Source organism: Haemaphysalis longicornis, unplaced genomic scaffold, assembly GCF_048455015.1.
Source record: "Haemaphysalis longicornis isolate Haplotype H1 unplaced genomic scaffold, Haemaphysalis longicornis Haplotype H1 scaffold_2, whole genome shotgun sequence".
Taxonomy (NCBI): domain Eukaryota; kingdom Metazoa; phylum Arthropoda; class Arachnida; order Ixodida; family Ixodidae; genus Haemaphysalis; species Haemaphysalis longicornis.
In genome coordinates this window covers 176302702-176329939 of record NW_027526295.1, presented here as the reverse complement: position 1 = coordinate 176329939, position 27238 = coordinate 176302702, and the positions used below count along the sequence as shown (strand labels likewise).

At 48.7% G+C, this 27238-nt stretch overlaps 1 protein-coding gene across 5 annotated transcripts in view; it reads left to right on the top strand.

The window, feature by feature from the left end:
• Positions 1 to 27238, top strand: part of Cask (peripheral plasma membrane protein CASK) — a 708589-nt gene that overhangs the window by 147568 nt on the left and 533783 nt on the right. The gene's annotated exons all lie outside the window — the stretch shown is intronic.

Here is a 27238-nt window from a genome sequence, read left to right as displayed (position 1 = left end):
AAGCGCTTACTCAGGTCAAGAGAACAATCCCCCTCGCAGTTCAGTTGCGGGCGTTCATTTCGAAGGTCCCGCTTCGGGTGTCCTTCGTTGGTGTATTTTGCCGATGATACAGGTTTTTAAAGCAGTACTTTATTGCGCGAGACTCGGTTGTAAAATTCTTCGCACTTGTACAGGAAGTTCAGCCGGATAAGTAACATTGCACGTAATGTTGACAACAGGTAGATGTCCACGTCAAGTTCACAGTGGAATAAAACGCGCCCCACTAGAGAAGGAGGCGGAATAATCGTCCCTATGGAGCAGTGAGTCTTGGGGAAGAGCGCTTATTCCAGGACCCCTTGAGACCATCCGGCTTCTTGGACTCTCTTCACCAGCCAACGCTGGTCGTCAGGGTACCGAGCTAGACAGTGCTCGCTCCCAGTGTTCAGAGGAGGGGAAGGGCAGGGGGTGTAGGTTGGGGTTCTTATCGCAGCCCCACATAGTATGGTAAAGCCTGTCCGGAGCCTGGCAGAAGTGGCATTGCGAGGAGTACAGGGTGGGAGCCAGAATGTGGGCTCTGGTTTGGTGGGGAAACGTGTTTATTTCGATGCCTCGAAGGTGGCGTAACTGGCCCTCTTGCTCTTTTGAGGTGTGGTCCCAGGAGAACACAAGGTCATTTCCGTGACGCGAGAAATCTCATCGCAGCGTGCACATCCCCGGTTGGCATCTCTTTAAAGACTTGCACCCATGTCTCAGAGACCGAAATACCTGAAGAGTTCAACTCTTCTAGTTACTTTTCAATGTCTTGCTTGACAATGGTCCACTGGTGAAATAATGCCTCTTAAAAGTCGCCTTCAGCAAGAAACTTCAAAGCGTTTTTTTGGTAAGAACAGATCTAAATTTTATTCTCTAGGTAAATAATTACACGATACACTTGTAGCAAGTCGGCACACTTTTCGTTTGATCAATATGTTGACGCCAATTTCGGAACTAATGAGTCCCGCGAAAACTGGTCAGGATTGTTTATTGGCACAAAAACACGGGACAGCGGACACAGACCTCAAAAAGTTCACTGTCCCGGTCAAAACGGAACGTCTGGTCCCCCTACTTAGATAGGACGAAGAAGACCCAGAGACCAACTTCAGTGTTCAATATGGGATGACATGAACAGCATAACGAAGTTACAGCAAACAAGGTTGCAAGAAAGGTTCCAGCCCGCTCCCACTCCGTACCCACTCCGACCCACTCCGACAGCATAAGAAAACGCCAATACTTCTCAGCACGTACTTCCTACAATACACGCCCCCCCCCCCCCCTCCCCACACACACACTGTTATACGCAAACTAAGTAGGTTCCCACCAACTCGATCTTAAGTTCAAGCAAAAACAAACATGTAACGCTGATGAACCAACTGTGACGCGACGACACACGTGCCAATAAAAGGCTGAGCATTCGCAGTACAGCCGGTAAAACGCTTGTCTATAACAGCTATTTCAACTTCAACCAGCTACATCCGAAAACTGCCGAAACATACTCGTTCCAAACATGTCGGAGGCAAAAGCGAAGGGCTAAGACTTCAGAATTCCGTAGTAGTTTTATTCAAATACCGCTCCGGCGGGGCAGGATAGGGCTGAGAGCAGGAACGCTGTGTTATAGACAAGTCTTTTACCGGCTGTACCTTCTCAGCCGGATTTCTTCTTCGGCAGGTCCGTACGTGCTCCTATAACGTGTAGGCCCGAGTCACTGTTATTTCGCCACCACTGAAGAGCACTCGGATTTCCCTTTGTACACTGGGCAGACGCTTCGCGCGTAAACGAATAATTGGCAGCATGTAAATCGTAGTGGCGTCATTGTATCATCCTTTTTAGCATAAATATCGAGCGAGAAACCGTGCACAGTAGCAGGCAGTAGCAAGGCTACACCATATTTGCTCCTAAATAAGCTGTTTCCCTCAAAATCCCAGCTCCTGCTCGAGGAAGATTGACGCCGCTGTTTCGCCTAGCGGTGTCGCGTGGCCCGGTCCCATAACGGGGACACGCGAAGTGGAGCCCGCGAGAAAGACGAATGCGCGCAGCGGCCGATATATCGATTCAAGCCTCCGGTCAGTGCAAGCTGCGGCACAGGGCCTCAATTGTCTGGCCCCGCGTGGGCAGGGACTTCGAGCGGCTTTGCCTCGTGCGGCGCAGACACGCTTCCGAGGTCTTTGAAATGCGAGGGTTACGACGCACTTGTTGCTGTAGTGACCTGACCGGTCGTTATTGTTATTGTTATTTCGGTTAGCAAGAGGCTCCTACCTACCGATAAACCTTGAGCTCCAGATTTTTCGCTATCTTTTAGCTGCAACACCTCTACGAGCGACTGAATGACCAACCTCTTGCTGAAAAGCGCTGCGCAATTACCCCGGCTTTGCTTTTTGGTGGCCCAAGGGGAGTTCCAAATGCAGTAACGTTCGCGGACACGGCTTTGCAGGGAAAGTGACCGGGAGGGAATGACGGGTGGCGTTGGACGATCGGGTGTTTATACGAGTCAAGCAAGAACTTTCTTCTCTGTGATATCAGATTTCGAGTGAAAAATTCAGGGAAGCTAGCACTCACGCGCAGGACTCGAAGGCGGAGCTGCTGTACTCGAGCATTGCCGTACATGTAGTTGAGCTTCAGTATCACTGTTTATTTGCGTAGCTTTGGTGCTAGTAATCGTCGTCATACGCATCGAAGAGGTTCTCGTCTTCCTCGCGGCGAGGGGTGGATGCAAAGTCATCGTAAGCATTGTAGACTTCCACCAGCTCAGCTGGCGAAGCCTGCACTAAGTCACACAAGGCTTGAACCATAGCGAAGCTGCAGGATTTGTTTCTACGTGGGCACTGAAGGACACATCACCACGCATTTGTACAAGTTCGAAATTGTTTATTTACATGTTTTGGCGTCTCTTTGCTCTGCGCTAGTAGTAGTCATCGTCATATGCATCTATGTCATCGTGTTCCTCATCAAACATTACATGCGCGTTAGCGCTTGACGGCAGCGCTGGAGTTGGTTTTCTTCTTTTTTTTGGTAAAGCAACTGCGCCCGCCGGAAACGCTCGGTGGTCGCCGCGAGGCACGTGCTCACGAGCGCTCTGCATTTTCTTGGTATTTTGTTCTTCAACGGCGAACTTACGGCTTGTACAACAGCTACACTGTTAAAAATGAACATTTTTCTTGGCTCGAGATGGGTTTCTTCATAGTATGGAGACTGTTGTAATAGGCGAACAGCAGCGGCTCGACAGCTGTTTTCGGGCTTTAACTACCGAAACATGTTTTCTGTGCAGTTTCGTTTTCACTCCGAATACAAGTGTACAAGTTGGACGCAAGCATCCAACAGTACATGAACCCATCTTCCTACCTTACCGCAGAATTTAGCCGGAAATATTTATGAATTGCTGGTAACTAAAATGCGTTGCAGAAGATAACGAATGTCCGTGGCCTACGCGATGAAGGGCAAAAACTATCGCGGTGTAAGCGTCTCTCGCTTTCCATAGAGGAAAACACGTGATGCGGAAATTGTGATTGTCAAGTACGGAAATCGGTGAAGATTTTCTATGCGATCGTATAAGACCGATTTTTCGAGAACTTACTTCTTGTGCGGAAACCCGAAGTTTGCGCTTGAGCGAAGGTAAATTTTAAGTTCTAAGTTATCGACTTCGCGCCGTAACGATTGCTCCAGCGAGATCGTGTACAGAGTGCGTCAGCACAGGTCATTCGTGTTCGAGCGCAGGGCTGCCCGGACTTTTCAGTTCCCCTCTAACTTCACGGAATTGCCTTTTATCAGAGCGAGCCCATGGGTTGAAACGCGACGCAGGCTGACTGAAACAGTAGCGTGGGAGGACATCGCGACGCGAGTGGTGTTTACCCTGCCCGGAAACAGCAGTTTCCGGAGCGCCTGATGGGAAGTCGATCGCCATGGCAATGTTATGGCTGTCCCTCGGGCGGGCGCACGCGTCAATAGCTTTGTGCACGCGTCTCTATAGCACGTGCGAGGGTGGATGCAGAAGGAACGGCCTTTCGCGTTGCGTTTTTATAGTGCAACTCGCTGCTCAGTAGCGAATGAAGGGGTAAATCGCGCGTACTCAGAGTGTCAGGGGAAGTCCGAGATGCGCCTTGATTGGTCAAGGCGTTGGGAGCGATAACACGGCGCACCGTTCGCAACTGCGACACTTAAATAAAAGCGAAAAATTGCTTTAACGTCCGTTTAGCTATTTGTATAAAACAACTTCTGCACTTCCGGCGGGCGCGGAAAGTGTCCAAGTACAATGGTCAGCCCTGGAATGGTGCGAGCAGTGGAGTGCGACCAGGCACTTACGATAAGCCACCTTCCGGCGCATCCATCATATGCCCGGAGGCGAGTGTTGTGTACCGCTCAACTCCGCCGTAGACTATACAGTAAAGGGCGAGTGGGCACGCCAGTCGGCCACCGCGGTTTTCCAGGGTGTTTGGCGCATACGAGTGAATTGGAAATTTCAAAGATATGTTGCGGTCGCCCAACTCTCAAGGAGATGAAAATGAACTGCGGCAGTTATTTTTTACGACGTAGGCAGTGTTTTGACAGGACGGCGAGCTCGTGAATTGCTGTTTTGTTTTTGTTTTTCTTCAGATATGTGTGCCAGTGGGCACCAACATCTCGTTCCCTACGTTAAGTAATAGCAAAAAGTATTTAAATTAATCGGATGGGGCGAAAAAAAAAAGGCTATTGTGTGTGGAGTGAGAGAGTGAGAGAGAGAGACTGAGAGATAGAGAGAGAGAGAAGCTTTATTGTGGTCTGTGCTGGTAGAGTCACACTGGTGCAGAGTGCTGCTAAGCATAGAGTTGGAAACGCATTCTCGCGACCTGGAAGGAATGATAGCTACGCAAGGAATGCTTCCAGAAAAAATAAAAATAATAAGAAATAGAAAATAACTAAGAATTCCGGAGATTAACAAGGTTGGCGCTTCAATAATAGTGTGCGTACTTGTCGTCCATCCCCCTTACACAGCAGCGTCTCGCACGGGCTCTTAAGGCCTTGGCGAGTTGCGGGGCACCTATGGTGTGTCCCGAGTGTGCCTCGCATGCGAAAGCGGCGCCGCCGCGCAGGTAGTATGCAGTGTCGTCAACACGAAGATTGATGCAGTGCACGCCCTAACGCCACTTCTTATTTTACTAAGCTTGCGGGCGGTACTTTTGGAAAGAACGTGAATGCTGCCCTTGTTACATACGGAGAGATGAAGATAGATAGATAGATGGAGAGAGAAAGAGTAAAAAGTGAAAGAAAGGCGCCTCGGCTGCCTAACTTTGCGTCTTGAACAGTGTGGACTGCAAGTCGGTACCCTTATCTGAGTCCCCACTCTGAAATAAAGAGGGCATGTGGCGTTCATAATTACTTTGTACAGGGTCACTAAGAATCAATTCTTAACGAAATTAAATTAACGAACAAAACTAACATACGATTAGCCCGAACTGATACGACCTCTAAAGACAACTGTTGATGTACCACCATGCGACCATGGTGATCCGTAAAGGACAATACCGCGCACGGTACGTCACAACAGTCCCCCCCCCCCCCCCAAAACAAGAACAAAAACAAAAACAAGCATTCCTTGTCTTGGGACTCGTTATTACCACGCAGGAATAAAAAAAAGGTCCCTTGTAGTGAGCAGTTTGTGCATGTGCGCGTGTGCGTAAGAGATGAGGGACAACCATTGGTATGGAAGACATCAGGGTAGTCGGGTTGCGAAGAAAAAAATGGCAGGCGGAGAAGGGAAAAAAGAGAGACGAGGAGAGGGTTGGGGACGGATGAAGTTTAGGAAACGAAGGGGGAACTAGGAGGGGAGGCAGGAGGCGAGTCGGGATGGTAGGACAGGAGTAGGGGCGTTGCGGGGGGGCGGAGGAGGAGGGGGGCTGCGTTGTCTTTCGATGCAGTTTGCAGCGAAGGAAGCTAGTAAGCGGCCATTTCTTTCTACAAGTGAGTTGTACTTCCTAGCATTCTCCTATATCCGTGGTTAAATTACCGTTGTATGTCGGCTCCTTACACAGACATTCAGTTCTTACAGAAAAGCATGCTTTAGAGGCGTCTTAGGATAAGTAAAGGTAAATTCCTTATTCGGCAAAATGCACACGCACGCACTCACTGTTTAATGCGATCTTCACGTTAATGTTTATGGTGTTTCCGCTGCCCTCAAGAGTAACAGTGACATGTTATCCAACAAAATGAGGGGTGGAGACGTAATTTATTCATTGAAAACGGACGGTGCACGCACTCGAACCCTAGCTTTTCCAACTTGCTTGGAAGAACTTTGAAGGGTGTCAAGTGCTACCCCTTATTAGCATGATATTGATGCCGCTCGTCATTCCGACCCTCCACCTAATTCTACTAGCTTAAATGAAACCCACAAAATGGAGTAAGTTACTGGAAATAAATTTAACATTCAGCTTTTAATTGTTGCCGTACAGCTGCGTTTGAGGCGGATGTTACACATTCTATGTGGCACATTCTCGTTAGTAAGAAGCGATTACGTTCTATTCGAGATGAGGGGATTATGATGATGGCAATGATAAAAATAATTTCGCAGCTGGCTAGCAAAGAAGCTGAATGCGTCCTTCTCGGCGACACCCAGTAACTATTCAGTAACATTATTCATCACTGCAATCTGCGTGCTGTCCAGACCAGGCTGGCGAATGAAATAAATGTAACTCTAATTGGAAAAATACAGCGGTTCTGGAGAGAGAGAGAGAGAGAGAGAGAGAGAGAGAGAGAGAGAGAGAGAGAGAGAGAGAGAGAGAGAGAGAGAGAGAGAGAGAGAGAGAGAGAGAGAGAGAGAGAGAGAGAACTTTATTGCAGAGTAATGCGAGAGTGGTTCCTCAGTCCAGGAGCCCATGTGCTGTCCAGGCTGCCGTAGCCCTGGTCACAAGCAGGAGCTGGTTGTGAGGTCGACAGCTGGACAGCAGTATCTCCCACTGCTCAAGGGTAGGGGACGGGTTCAGGAGCGAAAGATCTGAGTTTTTTGTGCAATCGAATAATACGTGTGTCAGAGTCACTGGTTCCTGGCAGAATTTACATTTATCAGAGTACTGTGTAGGAAAGAGTAAATGCATGCGGATGGGGTGGACCTTATACCCTCCTCTACTTAACATGTCAGCGGAACATCACACCTTCCTTGAGGGAGATTACTGGCATATCAGATTACTCATTTCAATCAATCAATCAATCAATCAATCAATCAATCAATCAATCAATCAATCAATCAATCAATCAATCAATCAATCAATCGGTAGTCAGTCAGTCAGTCAGCCAATCAATAGATTAATCAATCAAGAGATAATTCCAACGGAATATCACACACATTCCTTGAGTGGGATTACTGGCATATCAGATAACCAATTTCATTCAATCGATCAATCAATCGATCGATCGAACATTCCTGTGGAATATCACGCACATTTCTTGAGGGAGATTACTGGAACATTAGATAACTAATTTCACTCACTCAGTCACTAAATCACTCACTTACTCAGTCACTAAATAAATAAATAAATAAATCGATCGATCGATCGATCGATTAATTCTTAGTCCTCAAGTTTTTTCTCATTTTCGAATCGATCAGCTTAAAAGAATTCCTAGGACCTGAAATCACACGCTATCACGCGCTCAGCAGAGCCATTTTAAACTGTGCGTCTCCACAACGGACAATCGCTTGTAATCTCCATGTCCAGCGTTTGTGGGAGAAATGGACCGGGTAGCCAACGAAATACACCATTAAACCTGTCCGGGACAAGCACACAAACAGCTCATACTGAACGACACCCAAGCGGACCCGTTCGCACACAAACCATGGAGACGGAAAGAAACGTGTCGTAGGAAAGAGCAGAAGTCAAGGCTGAAAACGAGGGCAGGACTAACAGCGTGTAAGCGCGCATCTGTAGAGCTGAGGGAAACCAAGGTCGGGAAAGGGGTAGACAGGAGAGATGAAAAGACGAAAGTGCGGGGACTCGTGCGGCTCTGCTTCCCATACGACCCGGTGCAAGGGAAGCCGTGTCAGCCGGCGCCACCGCGTGACGGATGGCAGCAGTGGGCGTCGCAGCTCTGTTTCTCCGCAGGCTGTGTCAGGCCGTGGCTCCTGCCCGCGCCACTTTCGCGGTTGATGTTCTCCGGGAGAGGCAGCGTGACGGGGCTGCCCGCAGGGACGATCGCCGGCATATATTTGCTGCGTCCACCTCTCTCCTTGCCCCTTCTTTGTCCTCTTTCCTGCTTTTCGCGAACACCGCTTTATTTCGATAGCTTCTGTATCGAGATGATCGTGCGTGGGACCCAAGGTCGAACCGAGAGATGGCGAAAATGGAGTAGGGAGATTGAAAGTTGCCAGAGGGTCACGCAATAAGGCGCGTTCTCTTTAATAAAGCGGTCGTGTTTATTGCCCTTTGCTGTGTATGTAATTCTCTCCGCCTTAGTGTTTGTGACTAGCATTGTCCCTCAAGCTTGTCGTGGCTAGATAGTATTAGCATCGGCACCACGTCCTCAAGTTTAGTACGTCCTGAAGGCCGTATTTGCTGTCTGCAAAGGTGGGACAATTCAGTTTTAAATAGACCCGCGCCTCGCGTGGCTGATTTGAGAAATGATATGACTTGGTAAGCAAATAAAAGCCAAGTTAATTGCTTAGTATCGCGACAATTGCAAGATGAACTAGGACTGGCATACTGAAATGTTTTATAGTCAATGCGTATTGGTTTTTATCGTGATGAATTTAATAGCCACTTTTAATGCGGGCTAAAATAGCGAGTATAAACCGCAAAGTAGGCAGAAGTCACCTTTTGTCCAGTTCAAGTTAGAGGAAGTCCCATAGGAAGTATGCGGTAGTTCAGGCTACTGAGACGTTTACAGTGCTACGTTTATGTGACGTCATCCAAGAAGCGGGTATTTCTTTTGCTCATAACTATTTATGAACCCATAATTTCAACGTGCTTTGGAATAATTCTGACTAATATCGCTTTGAAAGCAATAATGCATAAGCCTGAATTTCAGCGTCATAGTTTAGTCGGCCCAATTAGGGCGACGTTACACCGTCGCTTAAAATTAATCAGTCTCGGTTATATTAATGCCGCTACTCCTTACGTAATTCGCGCGCTCGTTTCTGCTTCGGGAAATTTTCAGTCTGTCATGGAGCGCCTTCACAAATCTCCTGCTGATATCTGAAACGTACCCCGTTTTGGGCGTTCGGTAACCTCACGTTCCTCGTATCAGGCCACGCTCAGCGTAATACCGGCACCACACGCACTTATATTGAAACTGATATGATGTTCGTAATTTTGAAGCGTCGCCGGCGGCGCCATGGGCAATTCGATATCAGTGTTTTCCCTTAGCGCAGAATGTCGTAAAAGCTGTTTCATAACCGCCAAGCCCGTGCCAACCACGTGTAGCGGCAGAAAGTTGGAGCCTCTCCTTCACTGCAATTAAATAACGACATGTGCTTTGATTCGCGGCCACGGCGGCCTCTTTTCTGATGGAGGCAAAAAGCAAAAACGCCCGTGTGTACGAGATTTCGGCGCAGGTTCAAGATCCCCAGGTGGTCAAAATTATTCCGGAGCCCTCCACTACGGCACGCCTCATCGCTTACGTAGCGTCGGCGCGTTAAAAAACCTCGCAATCAATCAATCAATCAATCAATCAATCAATCAATCAATCAATCAATCAATCAATCAATCAATCAATCAATCAATCAATCAATCAATCAATCAATCAATCAATCAATCAATCAATCAATTGATAACGGCATTTGTGCACGCTGTGTGCAAGCGGCGCATTATTCGCGCTAGTGATGAAAGCACGTTGCAGTAGCCGATCAGCAGACATATCATACTCAGAAAATCAAATACGAAGATGCGTTGCTTTCATGTTGTTACAGTGCTCTACTAACTTTCCGTACGACTACAGCGCTGGGCTGTCGAGCCTTGTAAACGACGGCTGGTGTCATTGCGGATTTTTGAAAGCCGCGTGCTACACTAGATTTAAACGATTTTACCCTTTCCTTCGCGCCAGGAAGCTCTCAGAAAGCTATGGTTATCGCCAGCGCCGAGTGGCACTGCGTGATCTGCTTGTCACAGTAGATACCTCATCTAGCCTGCGCTTTGCTTTTGTTGCGACTTACTCTAAACTGGCTAAAGCGCAGTTATAGGCCACGTGCACGTTTGTCGGGAGAGATCTCTCCGCGAACTCTTGTCGGAAGCCTCCGCCGGTGATCCCCATCAGTATATGATTCCCCGAAGGGGTGGGACCAGAGACAAAGGAGTGGTTTCGGAGGAGGGGGAGGGAGGCCCTGCTCTGTTCTACACAGCTCGCGGACAGTCAGGATGATTGATCGCCTTGCCCATACCAGAAGCGCTCGTCGAAGAGCCTATTTCAGGAACAAATGGGCCTCCTCGGCGTACTGGGACATCGTTCTACAACATTACTAGGGTAGTCTTTTACAGCGAAGTTGCATATAGCTACCCTCCTTGATGGTCGATGTCCATCCGTCTATGCGTCGCGTAAACACAAAAAATGCCTGTCTCCAAATTTTTGCTAATGCTGTGTAGCTTTCAATCTAGTGTAGGAATCACGAAAAAAAATAATACTGAAATTGGTTGCCAAGACGACTCTTATTGCATTACTGCGAGCTTTATTTTCGCGTCATAAGTAGCTCACGGTAAAGCTGTAGCCGTTACAGAACTCTAGTTTGCTGTGAAAACATGGCCGTCTACGAAGGAATTAGGGTTACAGAAACGGCTGTCACTCTTGTCTTATCAAAATTACCACCAAACAAACTGTATGACATTTAGCCGCTAAAACGCTTTTTTTTACGTTTTATCTGTCTTATGTGGGTATTACTGCCAAGTTCCGTTTGTAAATTCTGAAAATAGTGATTGCCAGCAAGTTATTTAATATAAGTTGAGGGACAATATGATATTGTCTTACCGTGCGACGAGACCATGTGCACTTTTGTCGTGCTGCTCCACCGCACGCTCCCGTATGCATTTCCCGTGTGCTGGTGCATAATAGTGTTCCGTGGGTTAAAGTGCTGGTGATCGGAACTTTTCACGCGTAAAGTGGGGTCAAAAAATAACAGAAATAATTTTAGAAACATTAGACTAGCAATAAAAAAATCTCGAGCTCTTCCGCTACTGTGAAGATCGAAGAGCAGCGAAGCTGAATTTGTGCAAAACTGTATCGAGTTATGTAAGCGGACTTACTGTACTGATCGAGTAAAAACACACAGGCACACCTAACTTCGTTGGAAATAATTCAAAATTATTTGTCATACAAGGTGTTTCGGGATAGTTTTGGTTAAATAATTTACAGCCGTTTTCTGTAACTCTACCTCTCCGCAGACGGCCAGGTATCGACAGCAGACAATTCTACTACGTTTACAACTTCGCTGTGAACTAATTGCGACAAGTAAATGAAACTCGGTGTAATGGCAGGGTCGTCTTAGCGACCAATTTCAGCATTATAACTTTTTCTTCTAAAATACCTCTATTAGGTTGAGAGCTACAGAGGATTTCACGCTACCACTGGAGCGAGCGCGTGCGATTCTTTGCGGACGCGGCCCTATAGACGCGCGGACTTTTGGTCAGGCCCCGGCGCAAGACAGCTTCGCCGTCAAAATGATATAAACAATGGCGGGGGGAAATGAAAGAAGGTACGCTTCTCCTAAATACAGGTCAAGGGGGTTGAGGTCCTCTGTCAGATCGTGTGTGCCTTTAGCCCCAGTCTCATTTCGCTTAAACGAGAAATAAAGGTTTGTATTCTTTTTAATTTAAAAAAAAAAGTTCCTGGAAGGACCCTCTTGTGTTTTCTCTTGCAGTGCATTGCTTTTCTGGGCTGTTCGCATTGAGTCGCTCAGCTGATGCCGCTTGAAGAGCGCCGCCGTCCTCTTACCGAAGTCTCTCTTGTCGCGTCGGGCCCTGCCGGCGGCCTTGGAATGAGGGAGAGTACGAAGATGAGGGGGATGCGGGGAATCGATTCGCTCCTCAAGACGCGCCCGGCGGGAGGGGTACTGTTGCAGCCCTCCTTCGCGATGGCGAGCGAAGCGAATTTGACGTGGTGTTCCCTCAGATTCCTCGCTCCCATCTAGTAAATCATGTGCCCATTCAACCTTCATCAAAGGGATATGAAGAAATAGGGCAGTGAGCCTATTAATGTCGCAGCGCTTCAGTTGTCTTTGTGAAATAGCACTCGTCGTTGGAACAAGTTGAGCATTTAAGTTGAGGTTTAATGGCGCAGCAACCTTTCGGTTATAATGCACGTTGAGCATTTAAGCTGCCAGTAGAAGTGAGCTTCCGCTCGGCCGCATTTGTATACGCGTTTGTCTTTAATTGATGGGCATGCTTACCCAACGTCAACTATTTCGGGCACATATTTGCATGAATTGTGGAGGAAAAATTGAAGATCCAAATGAACACAACCCACAGAAAAAGAAATGAAAAAAAAAAAAAAACGTTGTGCGTTACAGAGACGCAGTAAAAGTCGCAAACTAGGATTACTTGATTACTTCATTAATGGTCGTTTACGTTACGATCGGTGTATCGAAAAGGTGTGCATGGAACGCGTACACTTAAAGTATTTTAAATGGGCGTTCCTGCGAGCAGGACTAAGCATGGAACAGCAAGTCAGACCAGTCAATGTGAATTCTCAAGGGGCTTTTTTAACTAACTTCGAACTAATGTTCGGCCAAGAAAATAGGGGATAAATGAAAAATAAACTAGCAATTAAATCTTGTTTCTTGTTACCTACGTATTTTAGGAATAATGTAAGCCCTTGTCACCCTTCAGCTGCGGCAATGGCTTCCTAGAGGTAACAAAAAGTTTCAAGTTCGCTGCAAATCGAGTTTGAAAGCACTAACGAAGTTACACCTTAAAGCGTAATGATAGGCCTTATTTCAAGAAGACCTCGGTAAACCGTTGGTAATTACAGCTCTCCTGGTAAATCTCAAATCTCATCGCTCTCGTTTGCATTAACGTCAGCTAAGTCTAATGTTGAGCTAACGACGTTTCTAGCAACGTCAAACTTATTATACGTCAAGGTTCGGATACTTTTTAGCGCCGTTAGAACTGAAAGGCTAACGTTGGATGTAATTTCAGAAAAAAAAGTGGCCGTGTATCGACTGACCTCACTATAAATGTCGCCCAAAGTAGATAGTCGTCTGGCGCCCCTGCCATGTGAATTCCTGTCTCCTCTTCCCCGCTAATCTGTCACGCTCTTACCCCGGCGTATCGCTGCTTTCACGATAAGGACAGAGGAGATTTGAGCCAATTCAATTTCCGCGCGTTCCACTGCTCGCGCGTTCCACTGCTCGCGTGACATCTATCAGAATATTTAGTTACTGTTATATTTGGAACGCCGCCACGTGGTCCAAGCTCGTTGCGTACTCTCTTCGTATTTTTGAATCAAAATCGTTTTCAACGCTTATTTTTTTATTTGCTATTTAAAAAATATAGCAATCATGTATTGCCAATTTAAAGAACACTGCAAACACCACTTTTGTGCTACTGTATCGCCTCAAATATGCGTGTGTTTTCTTTTCTGCTGAACGATGTTGACAAGTACGAAGTGTGTTTCCCGATTTGGTGGTTTGAGAATGTTATGCCTATATAACTGCCTCCTGCAAGATTTTATCAGGCCTCTCAAGCTTGGACGTTCCCTGGTTTCCCTATAGGCGGCGTAAAAATCGACGCCCCATGTGACCAACCTACAGCGCAGTTTTTGACCATCAAGTCCACCAGACGGCGCAACCGAAAGGTTATTTTTGGGAGAGAATACAAAACATTCATTCCGTGACTCAAAGAGCCAACAAAGTTCGCTTACAATGTGTTGTTTAAAAATAGTATCAACAATTTCCGCATCAAACATCCGTTGAGCAAAAATGTACGCAACTCTCTACGAACAGCCGACTGGTGCACCACCTCGCTTCTGAATTCGCAACCACAAAGCCGACAATTCAAATTGAAACCGCTGCAACGGCCCACCGTTTCTATGTGCGCGGAGCACTGGTTTCGTGACTGTTATTGCTGTTATGTGCTTTTGCGTCCATCAGTTGTTGAGAGGACTGGCAAAACACGGGAATTGAGTGCTTATGGAGTGACAAATGTGGGAAATTCCGCATCGGAAGACAGCTGTCGAGGCCAGAATATTTGATTCTTCCAACAGAAGGTGAGTGTTATGCACTCCGCTACGGGCAGCAGCATGTTGGAAGCAATGTGCCCTTCGTTCGAAATCTTAGCGCAAGTGAACGAGTTGTTATGGGAAACAAATGTCACGAAAGCGACGTACAATTGCAGCGATCGAAATGAAATGATGTCCTGGCCTCTGTAAACTTGCGGATGTCAATAAACGATTTGTTCTCACTTGCTGCTCACTGTGGTCTGTGCCAGTCGAGGCCATCTGGTCACCTGGCGTAACATCACTTCACTAGCGCGGCGCAAGTAAGCACGCGGCCAGCGTGCCAGCCAGGAACCAGCAGGAGCAGCCACGGCCGGACTCGACGCTCCTTTCGCGCGCGGGAGGAGGAGAGTCGAGTCCGGCCGTGGAGCAGCGAGCCGGCGGCCGCCGTGCGAGGGCAGCCATGTTATTAAGGAGCTCAAGCGGCCTGTGCAAAAAGCATCCGCCATGTTTACAAAGCCGTGTTTACAGCGCCATCAAGCGGGCGTCCTCGGTAGTTCACGACGCCGCCACTACGCTTTTTCTGGCAGTACAGGCAAAACTAGACCTTTGCTTCTCTAAAATCCTCCCTGTTCTGTGATTTTATTTTAACCCTTGACTGGGCGGCTGAATAGGGGTGCGGAAGGCGTACATGCATTTGCTAGTCAGCACAGCCAGCCGTCACATAAAAGAGGCGGTACCACAAAAACGTAGAACGAACAGTAGCTGAAACTGACCTTAAGGTACAGAGCATACCCAAAATTTCATTTATAATGCGTAAAGGTGTCATAAATATCGTATATGCGCAATAAAAATATTTATATTCAAGAATGGCAAGCCAATAAAAATGAGGAAAAAGAAACAGCGCTAACTGGATTCAAGCGGGACCACCCACTGCGAGACCAAACAATGCTGAGCGATTAAATTGAGTGCCGGAAGCACGTGAACAGAGCTTCAAACATGCGCCTAGTTGGCGCAATGTGTGGCGGACGGGCAGACAGACAAACAGACAAAAAATTTCGTGTTTAAGTACCCAAGAAAGACTATCGTATTTAAAAATCTCGGGGAAGCGTAGGCCAATACGCTACTGCGGATATGGGCCTCGCTGCATAGCTCATGTGATTTTAAGGAGCCGTTTTGCTGCTATAGACACCGATGCCGGACGCCAGCTTGCGTTTTTTTTTCGCACAATGAACCACTTAATGCTCTCGCATTAAAAGCGCTTCTGAAACGCACCAGTAGCGTAATAGTAGTAAACGCACCAGTAGTAAACGCACCAGTAGCACGGAAGGCAGACGCGCACGATCGTAACCTTGGATGACGGCCTCGGGTGCCCGAAGTCGAAAGCTCCAACCAGGAGGAGGAGGAATAGACTTTATTGAAGCCACAAAGGACTTCGGCAACCTGAGCTGGTCCCTACGTTCGGGGTCCCATTCGTCCTGCAGGCCTCATCCGCTAAGAATATTAGCTCCCGCTCACCCTCCGTGTCTGAGGCCCTGATGGCCGTCTTCCAGGGGTTGGGGTGGTCTCGCAGTCGTGCGGCGTCTTGATGTGCCAGATGGTTGGGACAGGCAAGGAACATGTGGCAGATGGTGCCATGGGCCTGTTGGCAGTTGGGACATGCGGGTAAGGGGTAGAGCTGGGGGTAGAGCAGGTTCATTCTGGATGGTGTTGGGTCGGTGTTGCTCTGGAGTAGACGCCACTTGACTTGCTCCCCCTTGTCAAGCGAATGATGAGGGGGTGGTAGAGTGCGCCGTTGCTCCCGATAGTGTCTTGTGATGCTGAAAAAGAAAAGGGTTGTGGGTGACGAAGCGAGAGTGGGGAAGTCGTGAATTCTTATTCATCTGTAGTGTCTAGCATATCCTCCCCGCGGAAGGGTGAAAATGGCTCGTCCACTTATGTCTGAACATCGCGACATGGAGAAACGACTCGCCATCAGAACGATTCTGCCTTAACTACGCTGCCCGAACCGGAACGTGCAAAAGAAAGAGTGAAAGAAACACGCGTGAAAAAAATCAACTTGTATGGACGAGATATGGTCCTAAGAGGACATGCGCCCAAAATGCAGGAGGGAAATAATCTCGTTTACCAGACGAGGCAGCGTAAATGGGTACGTCGATATGGGAAGTACTCGGACGGCTAGCGTCCCGGGAAAAAGAAGATGAAAGCAGGTTCCAGTTGTTACATTTCGTCTTCTTTCCGGGGGAACAGAATAATTTGGCAGACGCGACGACAGCAGGTCTGCGTGTACCCGTCTTTTACAACGTTATACAATCAGACCGGCAAGCGGTCTGTACTTTGTCGCTAGCGGAATTGCCGGGCCAGTGGGAGATCACAGGCGTTGTGGTGGTTGGTCGGGACTAAAGAATAATTCACTCTGCGTACAGCTAAAAATGGTTCTACAGGGGATATTCAGCAGCCGAATTATGCAACTGTGGTTCCGCGTATGCGTACAAGATCAATCAATCAATCAATCAATCAATCAATCAATCAATCAATCAATCAATCAATCAACCAATCAATCAATCAATCAATCAATCAATCAATCAATCAATCAATCAATCAATCAATCAATCAATCCCCTTTGGACGAGCCGGCAGTTGGTCCTAATCGCGAACCAGGCTGGTACCAGCACGGGGCCCCGTCTTTTTTAACGCCTGATTCCTTTTCGCTGAAAGAGAAATACAGCAGCGAAACAATACCCGCCGCGGTGACTCAAGGGCTAAGCGTTGTGCTGCAGAGCACGAAGACGCGGGTTCAATTCCCGGCCATGGCGGCGCTTTTCTGATGGAGGTGAAAAGCAAAAACGCCAGTGTGTACGAGATTTCGGCGCACGTTAAAGATCCCCTGGTGGTCAAAATTAATCCGGAGCCCTTCACTACGGCGCGCCTCATCGCCTGCGTTAGAGTGCCTCGATTCACGCGTCCGCCGTAGAGCGTGGAGACACGTATGCGTTGACGCCGCCATTTTGGGTCACTCGCTCGCCTCTGCAGCAAGTCATATTGTATCAAAACCGCGCTGTAATTATCGCCGAAACGCGGTTTACTGGCGGAGTTGGAATCATTTTATTTATTTCGCGTTGCTGGGTCTTGTGGGAAACGAAAAGAACACCGCGTTGAGCACTTTGACCTAATAGGGTGTCTCCACCCTTCACGGTGGCACTGGCATCGAGGCACCCTACCTGGGTTGCGTCGGCTTTTTAAATCCCTCAATCTATCAAGCAACGGAAAAGTGAACCGTATATTTCAATTCGCTGCATCACTACATTAGCGGCAGCCGAGTAGTTGTGTGCGGCTCATTCTACATTTCAAGTGTGTGCTAGAAGAGCTACGTAAAACGTAGAGCGGTTTTGCGGGTTTATTTGTTTTTTACAAATATATTTTATTCAGAATGTGCTCACTGTAAGCCAAACTTTTTTAGCTACGAAAACATGGAAAAGCGTGGTAACAGAAAAGCGCAACAAAGAGGACAGAAACGAGAAAAACTTGCAAGGTCACACACACACACACACAAAGAAAAGGGGCATCGCTGTGTAGAAGAAACTGCGATTTAGGCGTCTCAGAAAGCACTCCAGTCGGCCGCCAACCTGGCAAGCCCAGGCCGTCAATCCCTGCCGGACACGCAGACGAAGACCCATAAGCTCGCTCCAGGACACTCAGGCGCGCAGGCATTAACTGAAAGCGTAGATATACATACACGCGTGGTGTTCCTGGTCACGCGAGAACGGAGCACCTTGTAACCCGAGTTTCGAAGCGGAGTCTGGCCGACGCGGAGGAAAGCGCTGAGGCAGCGGCACGCAGAGAAGGAAGGAAGGTCGACCTTCAATCTTACTTAAGCCTCCCCCCAAGCCTTGATAGTAGCTCAGACGCGCGGCCTACTTCTGCGTAACCCCATGCGCACACGGAAGGCATGCTAACGGAAACACATTACGTCGCGCCGGGAGAACACGACGGTGGATTCTCGCGCGCTCCGGCTTGCATTCGCCTCGCCCTTTTCTCTTACCTCTCCCTAAGCGTCTTCCCTCTCGAGCCGTTTTTATCCCCCATCCCTCTTTCCCTTCCCGCCTGTATGCATTAGTCCCGGTGCGAGAGGCCGCACCACTTTGCTTTCTCCGACCGGACTAAGGCTGCACGTTGATCATTTCCGCTGTTGCCTCTCTCGCGCTGTCTACACGCGAGCCTTTTCTGCAGCGGTTCGGCTACACGTGTGCGGCGTAAACAGAACTAGCGTGCATTAGTAACGCGGAAGAGGATGAAAGCGTGCATGGCAGGAAACAGGCAAGCACAAAAAGGTTTGAGAAGCAGAGGCTCCGTTCAATGTTTGTCCCGCGGCGCTGGTAATAACGATCTCCTACCACGCCATCTCATCGCACCCCGCACCGTTATTTTACCCCCACGTCTGGAAGGGCTCTCCTTCACCTGCGGCGTAACAGCGGGTGGCGTGAAGGGGCGTGTCTTTCTTTTCTTTTTTTAAAGCGAAGCTTTCTACCTCTACCAGCCAACGGTTCTTTCGTGGCGTGCGGGACAACAAACTCCCAACGCGGCTGCGGAGGGAAGGGTGGTTTTCACTCACGGAGCACAGTGTAGATGGCGCGGCGCATTTACCCAGCGTTCCCCGCGCGCTCACGCCGCGGGTGGGCGCATCGGCGCGACCCGGCTTTGTCGTCTGCTTTCGCGACGGCTGTTTTGGGCCTGTTTAGGCGCAACTTCGCGTCCACTGCGCGCTTCCTTCGCACGGCTTGATTAACTTGTTCGACAGCACCTCCTGGGTAACCCGGACCCGACGGAATTAAGTGGTCCTACGGCAAAGATACGCTAAGGATTGGCTTACAGGGTATACCGACAGAACAGCACGCGACGAAAGGGCACGCGACAGAAGGGCACCGACATTTTTCGCCCTCTATAATGTTTGTATACATGTTAAAATCTAAATAACTGCCCCTTTAGGCGGTCCATAAAATCGTGCCCTTCTGTCGCTGTGCTGTTTTGACGCTGTGCTGTTCTGTCGGGTGCGCTTTTGACGCTGTGCTCTTCTATCGCGTGCTGTTTTGTCGCGTGCCCTTTTGACGCCGTGCTGTTATGTCGTGCTCTTTTGTCACGTGCGCTTTCGTCGTGTACTGTTTTGACTCCGCCCCGGCTTACAGTGCGGGGAAACACAATGATGAGACCATGTACAGACATCTGGCCGCTAGAGAAACGCTACCGTTTGTGCACCGCTTGCCATGAATGTGACTGCGTTTTCTAAATTGGTGTATACCAATTCGGTTGTGTTTCAACAGGTATTACAAAAGGCGGAAGGAGCAACTGGTCCTGATAAATAGCGATTATAAGAGTTCCCTCAGCTTTCTCGTAATTCTCAAACTTACTAAACTAACTAGTTTAAATCGGTATAAACGGGAATCACTAAGCTCACATGCCGAATTGTTTCGGTGTCTGCGCTTGTGTCGCGCGGTGATGTAGCTTAGAGCAAGCACATCAGGATGGCTAGGTTTCGCTGTCTCAACCTTCGAATGACGCTCCTCGCCGTTTTTGTTATCTGCCTACGCACGTCCGGGCTACAGCGGCGGCGTCCGCCGCTCTAGCCCGGCCGTGGCCGACGCTGCTGCGTTCGGGACGCCGCCTCCTGCGAATTCCAGATAACGGCGGGCAGAATCGCTGGTTTCACTCTGTGTAGAGCCACGTGTGGGAATTCAAGTGACGTCGCATGGGCAATTGTTGTGGGTGTCGGTTACAGCTTTGCTTTCCAACCACCTTCACAGCGTGGATTGGAGCCAATTTTTTTTCTCAGTTTCTAACGAGCCACGCCACGATCCCACGGTTCCCGGGGCTTTAGGAAAACGTACTGCTGTTCGTAGATAAGCAAAACGGTGTAACGAGCTTCGGCATTGTCGTTCGTAGCTCTTCTTTGATGTCAATGCGTGGGCGGGAACGTCGTGGAAAATAAGCGGAAAAACAACAAGTTCAAAGAAGAGCACAGCGGCTTACGGTGCGTCGATCGCTGGTCGTACGATTGCACGCGCACGCACTGCGTCCCGTGCAAGCGTACCAGAATGTTCGCCACATTTGTGCACTCCTAACAAGGCGGGACACTAAATTCCCAGCAAATTATTTTCCCGGATTTGTTCCTCGGCTCGGCCTCTGTCCGGAAAAAGTGGGTGGACTGCGGCAGTTCCGGCAGGGCTGCTCCTTGCAAATGAGGTTCCCTTCACGTTCGCTCCCCTTAGAGTTGCCTCAGGTATAATTGGACGCGTACGCCCACCCGTGTTTCGCGTTCGACTGACGGGGCGGAGGCTTCATTTCGTCAAAACACAACGTTTCCACTAAACTGCCTACGCGAGTGTTGCGGTACTTTAACTACCCTGAGACTAGGCGAAAGTGCTCTGGGCAGCGAGTGTTAATTCTGGGAAAGTGAACGTGTTGCTAAACTCTTTGCACGAGCGTGTATATGCGCTTCCATGAGTGAGGCCACAGTTTTTTTAAGGATGTGGTGAGCTTAATTGCCGGAGTTGTGTCACACTCCATAGTTGCTGCGGCCGCCCTTCAAAGGCCGCTCAAGTGAGCGATAAACATTGTCTAATTAAATTGCCAGGATGCGTAGGCGACGTTCCGAGTTCTTCCGGCCGATGCGCAAGCATTTTCTGCGAAGAAAGTGTTTTTGTAGTGTGTTGTTTACTCTTGCCGTCCTCTACACCGCTTTGCAGGCGTCCGCTGGGGACACACCGCCAAATCCGGAGGACTAAATATAGCGCACTGCTCGCATGTTTAACCTGTACCGCGAGTACTTGAACAGACAGCCGATGGTAGCCATGAAATAGGAGACAATTTTGGAGCACGCTACAGCTTCGACTTCAAGCGTGGGACGTGGTAGCGTTATCGGGACCCGTTTGCGGCGCACAAAATTTTCCGCCTTTCCTCGCACGCCATCTGTTGGTACGGCAATTTACGATCCCGAAGGTTTTAGTGGACGCCGCAAGGGGATGTTACTGACATTTCGCTCACGGTCAACTGCACCGACGACGCCTGCTTTTCTGCGGCATGAGGTCCTTAACGCCACGCGCTAAAAACCTGAATTTTGAAGTCTGAAATGGGAAGAAAACAAGTTACAAAGCACTGTGACGGCATTATTGAACTTGCCGTGGCGGCCGGTGACGGGGCATGGAACTTTATTTGATATCGCCAATTGCAGGTACATTAACGCCCTAGACTTCCGTTGAAGGGCCAAGTAATGAATTAATTACCGTGGTTTAATAGCACAATGTAGCAAGAAAAAGAATTCGGCACATTCACTTCAGCTTCCCTTTAACGTAAGCAAGGGCGAAATTTATACTTCCCGGCGTATTGGAAACGAATTCGTCAAGTAGTGTTGTCTTTAGTACGAGATCGAGAAAAAGTTGAACTATGTGTGTTTCAGTGTTGTACAAAATACACAAACGCAAAGGAGATCCTAGAGCCCAGATTTGATCATGTCGGAGCATCTGGCGATATGCTGACCCGATGCACATCAGGAATTTATGTAGCGTATCGTATCGGTGAAGAGAGCGGCGCATTCGTAAGCAAGCCTTCAGTGCTACTGTATATAAATAAGATTTGACACATTTGCGGTGCGTAAGTGGCGTACATAATGTATATGACAGAAAGGGCCGTCTGTTGCAACAAGGTCTTTTTTTTTAATCTTGAGCCTTCCATTACCTTGCAGATATGTAATTAGGCCTCCTACAAGCAACACATCTAATGCTTGTTAGCCAATGCTGTGCTTGCGTCACCTTAGCCTACGTCCCGCTTTTAGCGCTGTTTCTTCAGGTTTCCTACAGGGCTCTAGACTAGAAAAAAACTTCCTTGGCCGTAAGGGCTGACCTTCTATTATCTGCCCAAATAATCTTGGTGTACGTTTATAGTGTGGTAGCGCGCCAACCTTTCCTGCTTGTTTGTTTTTGTGGTTTTGTAATATTTTTTGTTTGTAGTTTTACTTCTTCTTTCACGAGGGTCAGCCCCCAAGCCACCTGAGCAAGCTATCTTTGCCATCAGCAAAGCTGACATTTCGATCTTTTATTTTCTTTGCTCGGCTAATATTTTTATGGCGTGGTCTTCGCTCTTTTCCATTTTACCTTGAGTTGCCCCTTCCTCTAATTATTAACTTCCTCCCTACCGGTCGGTGTGGATATCGTTTTCTTTCACGCTAACACCGTCTTTCTTTCACGCTAACACCGTCTTTGAAACCAGCCCCTTCATCATTCGGAATTTCTTTTTGTAAAGCGTGCTTCACCTCCGAAAGGGTCTTTGAGGGGAGAATCTGAAGGGGCTTTGACACAAACAGCTGCAATCTCTGACGAAGATCGCGTGGTTGTGTGGAATTTCTGCACTTGCCCATCAAGCGAACCATGACAGAATTAGATAGCGCGCACGCGCAGTGGTGTAACTTTGAGCTGTGACCACCATGAACAAGCAGCGAAAGGAGTTTGGGATGGGATTGTGTTTCATGCTCCGCATTCGAAAATTAGGACATGCTGTTATGAGGTACCACGGTGAACTGAATGCGCCTTTCCTTTGCGACGCGCACTCACCCATTGTTTGTACCTACGTAGCCGTCACTGATGAAATGTTCAGCCGAAATTTGCAAACATTTAACCAATGAACGAAACTGAAAATTGTGTCTGTGTACCATCTTTAGCCGCCTCACTGGTTGCATCTCCTCCAAGCGTGTGTGTGTGTATGCCTGACTTTGCAAAGTATTTCCCGTGAACCAACTGTTGTTTGTTTAACGTATATATATATATATATATATATATATATATATATATATATATATATATAAGGGGTGGGCGATTGATCGATTAACTTTCCGATTAATCGATTAACGCTTTAGTAGAGATGATTAGTTTGTTTAACCGTTAAAGAGTTTAAGTCTTGTGAGCAAACTAAACCAAAAGTTCCGTGTTCAAATTATGCACAAGGGGGTCGAGGATTATATTCATGCTCGAATATGATCCGCCTGGCGTCAGAATAGGAAACTATGCAAGTATGCTTAGAGATGGTAGTAATTAAAACCGAAAGCTTTTTTGCAAGACAGACAAGGAAGTGGCTACTCTTATTACAAATTTACACATACAAAAACCGGAAAGTGGGCACTCAAGCCCTTTGGCCGTTGTATAAACTAACTTTGTCGTAAGCAAACCACGATTAATCCGCGCCCCCTACCATTACGTCGAGTGCCGATGTTCCTGATTCTAGAGGCATGTGAGGGACGAACGCGGTGATCAGCGTCTCGCCCATATTAGTGACCCTACGATGACCTTTTTACCTCACTTAATATTATGACCCGCCTTGGTGGCTCAATGGCTAAGGCGTTGCTCTGCTGAGCACGAGGTCGCGGGTTCGATTCCCGGCCGCGGCGGCCGCTTTTCTGATGGAGGCGAAACGCAAAAACGCCCGTGTGTACGAGATTTCGGCACACGTTAAAGATCCCCAGGTGGTGTCCGGAGCCCTCCACTACGGCGCGCCTCATCGCCTGCGTTGTGTCGCCGCGTTAAACCCTACAATCAATCAATCAATCAATCAATCAATCAATCAATCAATCAATCAATCAATCAATCAATCAATCAATCAATCAGTCTTATTAGATGCAAAGCATGTAATGATCGGGGCTATGTCCCTCCCTTGTTGTTGCGCCGTCCACTCCCCACTGCGCATGCTCGGCTTGCTGAACGTCCGGTGGTGTCTTACCCTTTAATGGCTCCTGGAGCGACAGTGTTGCCGGTGTCTTCCTGGGCCGGCACGAGACGAGCACGCTTCACGCGCCTTCGATGTTTCATCGTCGTCGGCGGCGGCGTCCGTCGGCTAGTCTCGGTGGGCCGTGATTACAAGCAGCCCACAACCATCCGGGGAACGTGCATCGACCTCATCTTCAGCAACTTCAGGGTGCTCGGCTGGGCTGGGCTCACGAGGCGCACGCTCACATGTGCTCGGCTGGGCTGAGTTTTCTGGTAACATTCCACGGCAGATCTAAAAGCTTGAACAGCCCTTCACTTTACATTTCACAGACCATAAGGCCTATCATAATCAAAGCGGAACGCCAACCACAGCTCGACGTCACCTACGTTGAACATAATTGATGATAATGCCTAAATAAAGACAAACTCATACCACGCACAACGTCTCTCTCTCTCTCTCTCTCTCTCTCTCTCTCTAATGCTTCTCAATTCTAACACCCCCTCCTCCAATGAGATTACACCATCTTCCCGTAGGATGCTTATGGACGAACCTGTTCCCTCCCTTGTTGCGCCGTCCACACCTCCACTGCGCATGCGCGCCTCTCCTCCATTCTCCTCCTCACCCTACCCCCGCGTCTCCTTACTCCAACACCACACACCAACTCTACTCACACTACTTACTTGAACTCTACTTACACACCCCACTGCTGCTTCGCATCCTCCTCAGGGTTCCCCCCACGGGAAGATGGTGAAATTTTTTATTATGATAATATTATGAATATTAATAAAATAATATTTTGGTATTTTTTTCTGACTACACCAACCCAGCCGATTAGTCGATCAATTAACCGACGCCGAGCCTTCATATATATATATATATATATATATATATATATAGTTCGCGGCATCTATTTTTACCTTTACAAGAGCACTCTGCCACCGCCGCCGTCAATGGGTGTCACCGGAGAAGCGATGGCGCCTCTCTCTTTTTAGCCGTCAGTGTCGAATCCGGCAACAAAGAGCAGGCGTGGGCATTAAAAGCGTTGCTTAACGGCGAACAATGAGCGGGTTTAACGAGCGGACGAATTCCCGAACTTCGCCGAGGGAGGCCGTGGGGGAGGAGGCCGAAGCGTGCGAGCACGCAAAGCGGGGGCAAACTTCGCCGCGAACCAATCGCGAGGCTCGCGAAAGCTGTCTAGGCGTGACGGCTTTCGCGCGCGCCGCTCAGCGCTGATGAGAATCGGCTTGAACAAAGAAAACCGCTGGGATGGCGGCGCGGTCAACTAGAGAGCTTCCGGGGAACGGGAGCAGCTTTGTTGAAGCCCGCACTGCCGCCCAGAAAAGAAGCAAAAGGATGGAAGTATTAAAAAGGACGGCTGAACGTTGCGACAACAAGGGAGAAATTATGGTGCCCGGATACCTGCTGCCAGTTTTAATGGTTTTATTTTCCTGCAACCAAACCATTCTATTCGTGACGAAACGCAGCCTACGTAAGCATAAGTGAAACTATCAAGAAGCGAAAAAAAATTTCACCATCTTCCTGTGGGGGGAACCCTGAGGAGGATGCGAAGCAGCCGGGGGGGTTGGTCGGTGTGTAAGTAGAGTTGAAGTAAGTAGTGTGAGTAGAGTTGGTGTGGGGTGTTAGAGTAAGGAGACGCGTGGGTAGGGTGAGGAGGAGAATGGAGGAGAGACGCGCATGCGCAGTGGAATAGCGCGCAGCACGTGTGCACACCTGGTTTATACGGCTGTGAGGAGGAGAATGGAGGAGAGACGCGCATGCGCAGTGGAGGATGTGGGTGGCGCAACAACAAGGGAGGGAACAGGCTCGACCATAAGCATCCTACGGGTGGATGGTGTAATTTTATTGTAGGGGGGGGGGGTGTTAGAGTGGAGAGGCATTAAAGAGAGAGAGAGAGACGTTGTACGTGGTATGAGTTTGTCTTTATTTAGGCATTATCATCATCATGTTCAACGTAGGTGACGTCGAGCTGTGATAGGCGTGCCGCTTTGATTATGACCGCCTTATGGTCTGTGAAATGTAAAGTCAAGGGCTGTTGTAGTGGATGAACCCTGAAGTTGCTGAAGATGAGGTCGATGCACGTTCCCCGGGTGGGTATGGGCTGCTTGTAATCACGCCCGCCGAGACTCGCCGACGCACGCCGCCGCCGCCGACGATGAAACGTCGAAGGCGCGTGAAGCGTGCTCGTCTCGTGGCGGCCCAGGAAGACACCGGCAACACTGTCGCTCCAGGAGCCATTAAAGGGTAAGACACCACCGGACGTTCAGCAAGCCGAGCATGCGCCCCGATCATGAGACGCTTCGCATCTAAAAAAGGCTCAGCTTGCACTATAGTGGTGCAAGACTGGAGAAACAGCAGAGCTGGCGGACCCTCTCCCTTCGTCGGATACCCGGCTGCTGCACCTCACATGGATTTCCTAACCTGTCGCTGGAAGATTTCAATGACTGGCAGGCCCGCATCGTGTTGTCCGCAGGCTATGACGTCTCTTCCAAAGTGTACACAGCGTTAGCACGCGCTAGAACTCGCGGCAACCAGCGTCGCCAACTCGGCGTGTGCAGCGCGAACTCTGCCTCTATGCTTTCCACTTCAGGCGCGAACGTACGTGAACTGGCGAAGAGAACAGCACGCGAGAGATAACGCCAATAAACGCTGGACCGAGTGTTCTCGAAGGTTGAGATGGCCGATGCCGGGCGCTCCTCACGGGGCGCACGCTCACATGTGCTCGGTAACACTCCACGGCGGATCTAAAAGCTTGAACAGCTCTGTTGTTAAACAGAAACGGAATAGTTTAAGTGAATTCGTTCACATGTAAGTCTAACCCTGCGTTAGAAATGAATTTGCTTGCCCACTGTAATACATCTTTTTCAGTTCCTTAGCGTTGCTAAGGCTTGTTGCCGCTGAGTCCGACATGTAGATTGGATTCACGGCCCCTGTGGCGGTAGTTCAGAGAGGCAACTGTAAACGGGTTGTAGGAAGCAGTTTTCCGTTTGCAAAGCGCAGGGTGCATTCGCCGTCTGTATAACTGCACTTAATGCGCTAAAAGTGTGTTTTTTTTTTGCCCTCATTCAAAAATTTGTCGCCGCTGTCGGGATCGAACCCACGGACTCGGGCTCAGCAGTCCAGCGGTTTGCCTAGTGAGTTAGCACGGCGGGCTGTTAAGCTTTTTCTTAAGTATAATGCGGGAGGGCGCCACGTGACAGAGCTAGAGGGAAAAATAATACCTCTGGTGTCATCCTTAGTTTTTGGTGCCTCACTTTCTGCCAATTGGGAGAAGTGCGAGCCTGTGTGAGAGGGAAATTAGCGAAAAGCGAGAATTGGAAAGGTTATACATACTTCAAGTTTAGGATAGTCGGTAACGGTAA